Source organism: Setaria italica, chromosome VIII (assembly GCF_000263155.2).
Source record: "Setaria italica strain Yugu1 chromosome VIII, Setaria_italica_v2.0, whole genome shotgun sequence".
NCBI lineage: Eukaryota > Viridiplantae > Streptophyta > Magnoliopsida > Poales > Poaceae > Setaria > Setaria italica.
Window position 1 is genome coordinate 6,919,473 of NC_028457.1, and position 13,044 is coordinate 6,932,516.

At 42.8% G+C, this 13,044-nt stretch overlaps 1 long non-coding RNA gene across 1 annotated transcript; it reads right to left on the reverse strand.

Annotated features, from left to right (window-relative positions):
- Positions 1-320: 320 nt before the first annotated feature.
- On the reverse strand, positions 321-9,321 carry LOC111258276. Its single transcript, XR_002678938.1, has 3 exons — positions 9,012-9,321; positions 1,837-4,328; positions 321-1,005 (listed from the first exon to the last, which is right to left on the reverse strand). It is a non-coding gene; the product is annotated as an uncharacterized LOC111258276 (long non-coding RNA).
- Between the last annotated feature and the right edge of the window lie 3,723 nt (positions 9,322-13,044).

Consider the following 13,044-nt stretch of genomic DNA (forward strand, 5'->3'; position numbering starts at 1 on the left):
CTTTGTAAAGACCTCGTAGCATCCCTATATAGTCACACCTCGGTAGTGTGATGAGTGCCTGATCAGCACAACATGGTTGGGTCTAAAGTTCTTCTGAATTTTTACGCGACTTGTGGTGAAAGTATACAACTTCTGCAAAGTGTAAAACTGATATACCAACCGTGCTCACAGTCAAGAGCGGCCTGAACCCTCACATAATAATAGAACTTGAAGATGGACTTAAATCATAGTTTATGGTTGTGCCATATGCTTATGGCTTATATTTATATTAATGTGAGTTGGTATATACTTATATCTTAGTAATTAGGTGCTAATAAAATTTGACCAACTAAAAGTGCTTGCGTTAAACCTGTAAGTCTTTCCATGTTTAAGCCTTACATTCATATTTTATCCATATTTGCTGAGTACGTCATGTACTCACGCTTGCTATAAACAATGTTGCTTAGAAGAAGAAGTTGTTGTGAAGTTTGTTGAAGATGGTGCTGAGTTCTAGGCATACGCAGCCCCCGTCGATTGCCTAAGCTTCGTTTCCAGGATTAAGTGTATATCTCTGATAGTCTCTCTTTATTTCTTTTCACGATCATGTTGTTGTTATTCATTTATGATATCACTTGATTGTAGCACTTGATTTTATTTTTAAAACAGAGCGTAACAAGCAGGCTAGGACAGCTGGAGTGGGGAGCCGCACCTTTGTGGGGAGCACATGTGGCGAGCCGCACCTTTGTACCTCACGGACCCGGCCTTGCTAGGTTAATAGCACGGCCTCTTCTCCAAATTAAAGGTTGCTAGTTGCACTTGTTGAATCCGCGGTTTCTAATCAAAGAAGGTGGACACTTTATCATAATTAACCTTGGTAGGTGTTTGGTTGGTACTAACCTTAAGATAGATTTTTTTTTGAGATCCACGTATCATAGAATCAAAAAGTAAAGGGGGCGCTTATCCCAACAGCCAGGCCGACAGCTCCATGAACTTGGACGTTTGGTCGTCTTAGATGCATTTGAGCACCTACACAAAGCAGCAACGGTGAACACTGCCCCAACTCTGACGGGTCGACACAGGGACATTATTTCCACTACAATAGCTCTGTCCTAGTCACTGCAGTAGCTCTCACCAGTGCTTGAACAAGGTAACGTGTTCTTCCAAAGCAAGGATTGTTCAAAGCACAGTATAATTAATCCAAAGACGACTATGGGAATAAAGGTACAGTATTTAGGAGCTCTTTTACAGTGTATTATACTACTACTTAGTGGTATATAGTATAAAGAGATCTAACAGTTCATTATTATGTGTAATTTAGTAATTACTACACTGTAAAAAGTGAGATTCCATATATTATAGACTTTACGCTAGTTAAAAAAACTATGCATTTATGTTCTTTTACCATGGTACCTTTACACTACCTATACTACCCATGTATACTACATATACCACATGTGAAGTGTTCAGTAGTATACAATTAATCTTAACTATCGGATCTTTTTATACCAGTCCTTTTCGAACACTAGATTTCTCCCCCATGATGTTGAAATGGGAAAATTAACTTCATTCAATAATCAAGAAAGTGTTAGGTTTGCTTCAATCACTACTGGGAAATCGACCTTTAATACCGGTCAGTAATCCCCCTTTAGGAGCGGGCTCCAGACCGATAGCTTTGCACCCAAAAAACAAAAATTGATGAGGGAGGCCCCTGCACATGCGCACAGTATACAATTAATCTTGACTATCGGATCTTTTTATACTAGTTCTTTTCGAATACTAGATTTCCCTACTCAAATCGGGCATCTCTATATAACTCCAAGCAAAACAGTCAACAAATTCTTTAAGAAATGCGCATACCTTACTTTTCTGATCAGCTTCCAGGTTTGCATTTATGTACGTAGGCCTGGGAACACTTCCATCACTAATATCAATTTCCTCAAGCGGATCAGCCGATAAGAACCCCTGTCCAAGTTTCTCCACATCGTCAAAGTCTTCAATAGTTTCATGCATACCGTTCTTGCCTGAACCATACTGCTCAGTACGCTTTTGCAACCACTTGATACTATCTTCTTTATTCATTGTTCAAAAAGATAAATTATTAAGTCGAGCTACCATAGCCAGCTGTAGATTTACTGGTACAAAACCATCTCTGCCAATAGCTAGATAATCACAATCTGCAAAATCCCTTCCTGTCAAGCATCTCATCCCATCATGTTGCCAATCAACCTGCGCATCAGTTAATGCAATACAAGCTGAATTATCTGCCTCAATCACCTCCACATCATCACCAACCCATTGAATCAAGCATTGATGTAAACTTGAAGGTATGCAGCAATTTGCATGAATCCAATCGCATCCTAACAGAATATTATATCAGCCTTTGACATCAACAATAAAGAATGCAGTCGGAATTGTTTTGCTCCCTACAGTTAGCTCCATAGAAATAATACCCTTGGCTTCAGATAGCTCTCTAGAGAACCCACTAAGTCCCATGTTGGTCTTCTTTAAATCACTTTCATCTCAGCCCAGTTTAGAAAAAGCCAAAAGAGGCATAACATTAACTCCGGCACCACTATCAACAAGCATGCGACCAACAGGCTTACCATCAATATGACCTTTGATGAATAAAAGCTTCAGGTGCTGGCCAGGCTTCTCTGGTTTCTCAAATATAGCATTTTTTGGGCCAAGATCAAGCTCAGCAACTTCTGATTCAGCAGCACGAAATTCAGAAGGCAACATGAACACCATATTAATATCCATAGTATCATGAATGTTATTTCTATTTTCTGAATTTTCACCAATACTCATTCCATATATGGTGTTACCTTCCTCTGTCACAATACGCTTCTCTTTCCAAGTCATCTTCGTAGGCACCATGGGCCTGGTTTGATTGAAACACTCATCGTGTCTCATATCAGATTGCTCTTCCCTAATTTCCAGTGCTCGCAGCCGCTGTACTCTCCGCTTTTGAGTATGTGTGAGTCCTGCAGGGCACCACTGAGGCTTTGGTTTTGTCCCTGGTGCAACTGACATGATCCTGCTACTGCCTCCCAAGTTTCTCGGCCGGTATGGAGGTACTGCTGTTCTTGGCATGAATGTACTGCTCTTGGCCGAAAAAATTCTCTACTGCTCAAACGAACTACCATTCAACCTACTGTTTGTCAAAATAAGTTTCTAGCTGCTCTGCCACTAGTATTGCTTGAATTTTCACGTCGCTTGCCAGCACTAGAGTTCAGTCCATTGTTCGCCATTGGTACATCCTTGGAGGTTCCAGTGTCTAGTGATGCACCTTATGCCTTCTCGGAATTTTTCTGTATATCAACTTCCGAATGAACCTGCAAGCTGCACTTTTTTACTGTAGTATCCTTCTAAATAATATTAGAGCCTTGCTGCTGCACGCCATTACCTTGCTTTCCTGGAATATCACCCGTTTTCGGATCATAAACAGTACCTTCAGTTTGGAATGACCAATTTTAAGGCTCCCCAGTAGACTCATCTAAACTTTCCACTGGCTTATCAACGCCACCTGCGATTGAATTCTTTGCATGACCTCCTTGTCCTACTGGCACCCATGCGAATTGCTTGCCTCCCATATAAATTTTTCCATATGCATTATGTTTAGGCGAGCGGCCACCTGTAGATGGTGCAAATGCTTTCCCCCTGGGCAAACCAGCTTCTCTCTCAGCTGGATCAAAAGTTTTAGAAACTGAATTCATATAGCCACCATGAATAGCACCACGTGATCTAGATTCCTGATCAAATCGAGCCCTCTTGTTGGACATTTGTCTTGCAATTATAGGCCCAGATGGTCTCACTCCTTGGTGAAAACGACCCATTGATATAGTAGAATATTGTGCTGAGCAATTATAACCCCATGGAGGAATCTGCGGGCGCATGGGAGGTGCACGGCCCAAATATGTTGACCCCATCTCGCGATATGGTTGCTGATTATATGAATTTCTATTCCGGTACCTTTGACCACTAAAACCATGTCTAGAAGGAGAATGAGGACGCTTAGCACCTCCAAGCCGATTAAACACATTGCTGGCCTACCGTGATGTATACTTGTCCAACAGCTGCTTAACTGTTGGCCTGAACCTTGGAACTTGCTTCTTGCCTTCATTAACTTTCCATACTCCCACTTCCAGATTTTTTGGCTTAATCATCCTTGGGGCAACATTATCATCAACAATAATGTTTTCCCCTTTTGCAGACCCGGCTTGATCTGACCGAATAAGCATCTTCTTGTTCTCAAACTCGATGACATTAATGGGAAAAAGATCACTATCAAGCTTCATCTTAGTGCCTTCTGCAAATTTCAATCGTCCGTCACTAATGGTCAATTGTACCTGTCGATGAAACACATTACAGTCATTAGTAGCATGAGAATAGGAATTATGCCACTTACAATAAGCCCTTTTACTCAATTCTTCTGGAGGTGGAATTACATGTCCTTCCCTCAGTCTAATTAACTTCCCTTGCAGTAAGATATCAAAAATCTTGTTGCACTTGCTAACATCAAAAGTCTATCTAATTTCTTCTCTTTTAGCAGGCGTGGGTTTCAAAGTAGGGCATACAAAAGGTTTAGACTTAGTCGCTTGTACCCACTCGGCTATGCATATGTCAACATCATCATCACTAGCCGAATCACTATCATAGACTACAGCATTGACTGCTGACTTTTCTGTGTTTTTACTCTTATTCTCTCTAAACCGGCTGTACTGTTTAACTTCCTTAGCACGATTTTCTTGAGCCAAAGCCTTATACAAAACTTGGTGAACATCTGAAAATTCTTGCCCTTCTAAACGATCTCTAATATGAGCAAGCAAACCTGAAAAGCAAGATCTGCTAAGTCTTTTTTGGCTATAGTTAGACTGAAACAAATTGAAACATCAGTTTTTCACATCCCTAAACCTCCTAATATAATCAGAAACTAGTTCACTATATTTTTGCTTAACCGATGTTAAATGTGAAACTCTAAGCTCAGTTTCACCACTGTAAAAGTATTCATGAAATTTTTGCTCCAGTTGTACCCAGGTTACAATAGAATTAGGAGCAAGAGATGCAAACCATGTGAATTATAGTATCAGATAAAGATAAAGGAAACAATTTCACTCTATAAACATCTAATGTCCCAACTTCACCGCATTGTGCTAGGATTTGTCCTATATGCTCAAAAGTGGACCTACCATCCTCTCCTGTGAACTTAACAAAATCAGGAATTTTAAAACCACGAGGATATGGTGTTGTCAAAATAATCTAGGTAGGGTTTTTGATACGCACGTGCTCTACCTTTAGGTTCTAGACCAAATTCTCTAAGCATGCTAGTGACAGGGATAGATCCCCAGTACCCGCAAGGAAGGAAGAAGTCGGACTCCTATTAGAATTAACCTGTAATCCGGCTAGGACTCATCCCGTGTAGTCCTATTAGGACTTTTCTTGTAATCCGACTAGGACTCCCGCCCCCTGGAGTATATAAAGGAGGATGAGGGTACCTAGATCGGTAGAACCAAACCAGAGGATCAACTCCTCATATCTCAACACCCAAGCGCAGGGCGCAATACACAATATTCCAAACAGAACGTAGGGACGCTACTATGGCGGTCCGAACCTGTATAAACTCGTGTCTCGTGCCCTCGCTTTTACCTTCGAGTTCCAGGTCCGACGATCCCCGACCAACAAATCGACTACCTTAGGTACCCCCTCGGTAGGTTGCCGATATAAAAAGCCGATATCTAGCGCGCCAGGTAGGGGTGATCGTCGAGATCATCGAGCGAGCTTGAAGGACCTCATCTTCAAAATCAATCTACTCGACGAGAGAAGCCGCGGATCCCTGTCCGAGTTGAATCCAGCACGATGATGCTCCGTACGAGATCGATTGGCGGATCAGCATGCGATTTGCGTCGAGCTCAAGTCATGGTCTCCCGCGCTTGCCTGTCCGTCAAGTTCAAGGCATCTGTTGAAGCGGTCTGTTTTAGTTCGAGGCCGAGCGCTGAAAAGCGAGTCCGAAACGGAGAGCAACTCAACAGTCGCTGTCCCATCAAGATCAAGGCGGCGGTGTCAGCTGGCCTGTGGTACCACTCGGTAAGCTATTATGATGTTTTGCCGCAATCCAAGAGGGACAAGGGAGCTATCAAGGCAACCAGTTGTTCCCCACCGCTGCAAGTCAAATAAATGGAATTCATCTACACACACAAAAAAAGAAACACCAGAAGGTTGCATGCTCATCCAGCGCAGAAGCAAAGCTCCAAGCTCCGCACGTGCATCGAGACGGAAAGCTGCTGTTGCGGTTTTGCACTCCTGCTGCTGCGGCAAATAAAAAATGTCAAAGTACTCTGCTACGCGCACAACAAAAAAGCTACCAATGCACTTCAAGTTCTTCGCTTGATGCACACAGGAGATGTACGTGAGTCCGACGACTCCGATTCGCTTGATGCACACAAGAGGTGTATGTGAGCCTGGCTACTCCGATGCTCGGCCGCATCAAGTCACCGATGACTACTTAGACTACACGTTCTCGACTAGAAAACTAGTCGAGGACGGTCGACTACTTGTCTCGACTAGTTACGAGTCGAGGATGACTACTCCGACTACGTCGCAACGCTCGCCGACAACTACTTCGACTACTCGTCTTGACTACAAAGCTAGTCAAGGGCGGACTAGCTCAACTCCTCGTCTTGACTAGAAAATTAGTCAGGACAAACTTCATAAAGTCGACAACTAGTCGAAATCGGCTCCGACTAGTCGGCTTCATCAACAACCGTCGCGGCTTCATCAACGACCGCCACGGCTTCATCGACAATCATCAACGAATCAAGCTAAGTTACTTTTCTAGCTATTTTCCAGGTTGCTTTCCTCTCACGCACAATATGCGCTCTACTCATCGGAGGGCAGCAAACTCTTGCGCACAACACGGGCTCTACTCGCCGGAGGGTAGCAAACTCTTGTGCACAACACGCGCTCTACACGTCGGAGGGCAGCAAACTCTTGTGTGCAATCGCGCTCTCTTTTTTGTCGCAGTGCCGACTACTCTCACTTTTGTCTTCTCTTAAGGGCACTACTCTTCTCGAGCAGAACACGCCTTAACTTGTGAAAGCCTCGGATGCATTTGTCACGCCTAATCCCATACGCGTATACAAGACAAAGATCTCACACGCAGTGGCAACGGCTACCCGGAGACTGAGAGCCTAAATGTAATAGTCTAACTACTTGGGAAGAATATGACCAAAACAAGAGCATAACACATAATGTACGCATCTTTTCTTTCAGATCAAGTTTGGACGATGATGCTCCAAGACACTAAGCGTACCTCCAACGGCGTAGCTAGCTCCCAAATTTGGGGGCTAAGTGCCAACCACTACTCAGAATATCCCCAATGATAGCTAGTTTCCAAGCTCGGGGGCTAAAGCGCCAATAAGTACTCGACGTGACTCCTACGGCTCACCTGGCACATAAGCTCGGAGACTGGAAGCCGTAAGACTACTCGGATGATGACTTGAGTGAAGATTCAAGACCCTTAAGTTGATTATTCGATCAATTCAAGGCTTAGGGGCTGATAAGCTACACCCAAAAATTTTTCAAGCCGAAAGAAGATTCAAGATTTTGACCCTCAGCCTAATTCTATGACTCAACCTAAGGCTCGAGGGCTACCCCATATGGAGTGTGACTTTCGCAACCCTTCATACATGAAGACTACAATATCAAATTGATCAAGGCTTTGAGCACACCATAGCCTCATGGCAGCTTTGAGAAGTTTTGAAGATTCCGCTAGATAAAATACTCGAGGAGCACCAAGACTACTCGGTGAAAATCTTAAGACCACTCGAAGACTATTGCATTCGACTATGAAGCGCTCGAAGACTGCTACGTTCGACTATGAAGTGCTCAGGGGATTGACAGGGATAGATCCCCAGTACTCACAAGGAAGGAAGAAGTCGGACTCCTACTAGGATTCCCCTGTAATCCAGCTAGGACTCATCCCGTGTAGTCCTATTAGGACTCCTCCTTATAATCCGACTAGGACTCCCACCTCCTGGAGTATATAAAGGAGGGTGAGGGTGCCTAGATCGGTAGAATCCAACCAGAGGATCAAGTCGTCATACCTCAACACCCCAACACAGGACGCAGTACACAATATCCCAAACAGGACATGGACGCTACTCTGGTGGCCCGAACCTGTATAAACCCTTATCTTGCGCCCTCGCTTTTACCTTCGAGTTCCAGGTCCGGTGATCCCCCACCGACAAATCAACTACCTCGGGTACCCCTCGGTAGGTTGCCGGTATAAAAAGCCGACAGTTAGTAACCTGGTCTTTTAAAGTTTCAAAAGGTTGTAACAAATTATTTTGAGGCACAGATGCAACATATGTATACGGTATAAAGTTTCAAAAGGTTGTAACAAATTATTTTGAGGCACAGATGCAACATATGTATACGGTGCTATCTCCAGTAAAGAAAGATACGGTGAGACTGTGGAATTTTATTAAAGCACGCGTCTGGTACCGGCCCATAAGGAACCCCGGTACCCGTGGCAAAGGTGGAGTATAATACGCCACCATCTAATAAAAAGGTTGTTGTAAATTAGAATTAAAACCAACACTCCGGTTATTGCTGCTGAGGTTTGGTGGAACCGAAGTCATAATAGTAGGGCTAATAGTGCTATGTGAGAAAGCAGGCATAAAATTGTTGGCCAAATTTCCTACGTAATTCCGGCCACTTTGGTTATCGTTCAGCACAGCACTAGCTGATGTACCGGATCCGATATTAGTATATGCTAAATTATCAGAATTATTCTCAGGAAGCACCGGCTGTTTTCTTAGCTGTTCATCATTAATTTGCAGCATTACTGAATGAACTTGACACGGTAAATTATTCTCAAAACTCTTATTGAACTGCTCCTTAAATTCGTCAAGTTTACTGGTAAATGAATCATTAATCTCATGTGTTATATGCGTCATGCTTGTACCAAATTTACTAGCTACGGATGTATCAATTAGATGAGCAATTTCTTCGGCACAGATTGGTTTACTCACCTCGGTATTACGCGGAGCAGTAGAAGTTGGTGTAGCTATTTTCTTGATGACGCCGTTCCTCGTCTTCTGATAGCATGCCAACTTTTGCTTCTGCCTCTCTGTCATCTCTTCCTCGAGTTCTCGCTGAATATCCCGCCGTTCTTCTTCAAATAGATCTTCAAGCGTGATGACGGTGACATTGTCGGGGTCGATGGTGCTCCTGTCCTTGGGACCATTGCCATCCATCGTGTGCTTCTTTTTTCCCATCCCAGTGGAGTCGCCAATTGTGTTGCCGCACCAAATTGAGCTCTTGTTTACTTTACTCCCAACTCCCAACTTTGGCACTATGCAAAAAGAAGATTCCCCATCATATCAAACTTGCGGTACATGCATGGAGTACTAAATGTAGATGAAATTAAAAACTAATAGCACAGTTTTGTTGTACTTTGCGAGACGAATCTTTTGAGCCTAATTAGTCAATATTTGGACAATATTTCACAAATACAAACGAAACGCTACAGTGTGGTATAGTACCAGCACAGTAATTTAGCACCTCCCAATTTGACCAACTAAACAAGTCCGGATTCGAGCAGCAACACGATAACTGCCGTACTTTCACCATGATGAATGATTGCTTTTCGAGCGAAGCAACAAAGGTTGACCAAGCTCTAGAGCTGCTAGGACTCGGCAAGTACTACAAGCTACTGTGCTGGAATAAAGAACAAAGAACGTAGATGAAAAATAGTACTGTATTATGTCGATTGTGTGTAAAAAAAAACAATCGGCCATCTACCCAAAGTATATATATGGGTATGCCTGGACTATGGCAACATGGAGCAGGACTCCTTTGCACGTACAGAAAAATGTATCTGATTACAAGCTTAAAAAATTGCTACTTCCTAATCTATCTGCTCATGAAGTCAATAGATGGAAATACCAGCGGTCCAGATCCAAGTTCAATACGAGTACGTATCCTATCCTTATTCGTCTGACCAAACAACCAATTCTATACCTATATACATAAAGTGAGGATCACTTCTATCCATTTTTTTTATCCAACTTAATTTTTTTTATCTGGTCCAACTTAATAAGTGACGTGTGAGCCGGATTGGGTCCCTATTCTGTGCACAGATTGAAACTATGTTTTTTTTTTGAAAAAGGCGATCCTCGTTTGCGTTTAGCTCCATTCCGAAGTGGATTTTGCAACAAGTCAAAACCCAATCCGACTCATACAGCAACAAAGAATCATCGAATCAAAGCTCGACTTTAGTTCGAAAAAAAAATCAAAACTCGACTGAAACTCAGACAAAAAAAAAAGAAACGGCCTCGAATTGGAACAGTAGAATAGAAAAGGCACGAGGAACAATATATAAATCGAAGGTGAAGAACATCCATGGTCGTGAATCCACCAAGGCTGGGTAGCTCCACCGTTTCACCAGCAACCGTGACAGTACTGCTGAACTCCAGCGGCCGGCCCCAAGGATTTCGGTATCGGTGTTCGGACCCCTCGAAATTACTCACCGCGCAGCCACAGCTGTTCACGCGCTCGCATCTCGCCCTGCAGCCGCCGCAGCGGCGCTGCTCGCCGAGCGCTCGGCATGCAGGAGCGCCGCGCCGCGCGCCGGCGGGAGCCATGGCCCCTCCACGTCACTCCCCGCGGGGAAGGTTGGCCCGGAAGCCTGCTCACCGCCGTCCCGGCAGGGGGACCTCGCCCCAGCTTGGCGTCGCCGGGAGCTCGCCCTGGAGTCCCGCGTGGCCTGGCAAGAGAGCTTTCCCCGGCCCGCGCGCCGCTGCTACCGCACCCCTCCGTGGCACGTGGATCTAGCAAGGGAAGAAGAAGGGAAGGGGCATGAACGGCGGCAGCCGGCAGAATAGCAGGAGACCGAGATACGGATGCAGTGGGACCCACCCCTGTGGCGGAGGGTTAAAAACGAAAAATAAGCGCAGCAATGACCGACCCTATGGAAGAAGCCTGATGTCACAGGAGTTTTCTGGAAAACGGACACGATGTCACGATCTATATCCTCGGTATGTTAACTGCTCAAATAAACTAGCTAACCATTAAACCGATTGACCGTCCGTAAGATACAGTTCGGGTCAATTTACTAATTACTATTACTCCATTAACAGCCAAACAAATACTTCTCCGTCCTAAATTACTATTCGTTTGTTATATATAATTTTTCTATTTATCTATATATGCATAATAAAATCTATATATTAAAAAAATTAAAATGAATAATAATTTGGGACGGAGGAAGTAGCATGTTTAGCATGATCTGCAGCAAAGAATATAAGGATACTAATGATAAAATAAGAAGATGAAGATGAGGAAGAGGAGGATAAAACGAAGAAGAAAAAGAAAAGAAAAGGAGAGAAAACCAAGAATAAAAAGAAGCAAGAAAATAAAAGCACAAGCGAGACATACACAAAGAATATTGTGTATACAGAGGTGCTTACCAAATAGGTGATGTAACATTAAGGAAAATAGCTATCTCTATAACTTATTCAATTCAATATGTGTTTAATTTAGTTGATAAAATTTGACAATAAAAGTTTAAAAAATGATAATATCTAAATTAAAAAAAATATTGTAAATATTTGGAACCCATCCGTAGCAACGCACGGCACTTTTACTAGTCACGTATAAAAAATTCCTTTAGCTATCGCCGTTCCGGACTTCACCTTTGCTGTTTCCTTCTCTTCTCACCTGATATCCAGACTCATATTGCTTTCCAAAATATATCCAGCACGCGCACCAAACTTGGCCCTTCAACAATCCTGAACTCAAAAATGCATTCTTTACTTGGTGAAGCACCTGACGATCTGAACATGTATTCTGTTAATAGATCAATTATGTCGGTACTTAATGAGTGTGTTTGGTTACATGACTTAGATCTAGCCTGGTTAAGATTTAGTCTGGCTCAGTTAGTACGCCCGATTCGGGCGTACTAGCGTAGCCTGGCTTAGGTGTTTTTTTGCATTGTGCTGGCCTGGCTATGTACTTTGTACAGGCAACCAAACAATCACAAGCTGCATTAGACTAGCTAGGTCAGGGACTTAGCCAGGCAACCAAACACAACCAATATAATTTGGCCTACTAAATAAACAAGCTAGCCAAATTACGCTATAAACAGAATCCTAGTTTGTACGGATTGGGAGACAGCTTTCCCGCGTACCATAGTGCATGCTTTAACACGTGAAATTTCTGACCATACTCCTTTGTTTATAAACACGGGTGACCCATCTACACAAAATACTAGACCTAGTTTCAAAATTTGAACTAGAATGGTTGCTACGTGATGGATTCTTTGATATGGTCAAGGAAGTTTGGCAAGGTGTTAATGATAGCCACACTCCCCTACATAGATGGCAGGCAAAAATTAGGAGATTGAGGCAATATCTAAGGGGGTGGGCTAAAAATACTAGTGGCGCATATAAGAAGGAAAAGAAAGAATTACTAAATAAGCTTGCTGAGTTAGATAAAAAAGCTAAATGTATTCAGGTAGATCCAAATGAGCTCAACTTGAAACATGTCCTTAACGAGAGACTAGCTGAACTCTTAAGAGAAGAAGAATTGAAATGGTACCAAAGGGTTAAAGTAAAGAATTTATTGGAGGGTGATGCAAATACTAAATTCTTTCATTTAGTGGCAAATGGTAAGCATAGGAAAATGCCTATTTACCAACTTGATCGGTATGGGGATAGAATATGTGGGGATGAAGAGCTTAAAAGGTTTATTACTAAATATTATAATAAACTTTTTGGCCCTTCAAATTCAAACCACATGTCTATGCATGAATCACTGGTTAGTGACATTTCCCAAGTCTCTGAGGAGGAAAATGTTTTACTAATTGAAAGATTTACTGAGGCTAAAGTAAGAGAGGCGGTGTTTCAAATGGAACATAATAAAGCACCTGGTTCTGATGGATTCCTACCTGAATTTTATCAAGTCTTATAGAATATAATTAAGGATGGCTTGATGGCTCTATTTGAGGAATTTCATAAGGGCTCATTACATTTACACAGCCTAAACTTTGGGACAATAATTCTA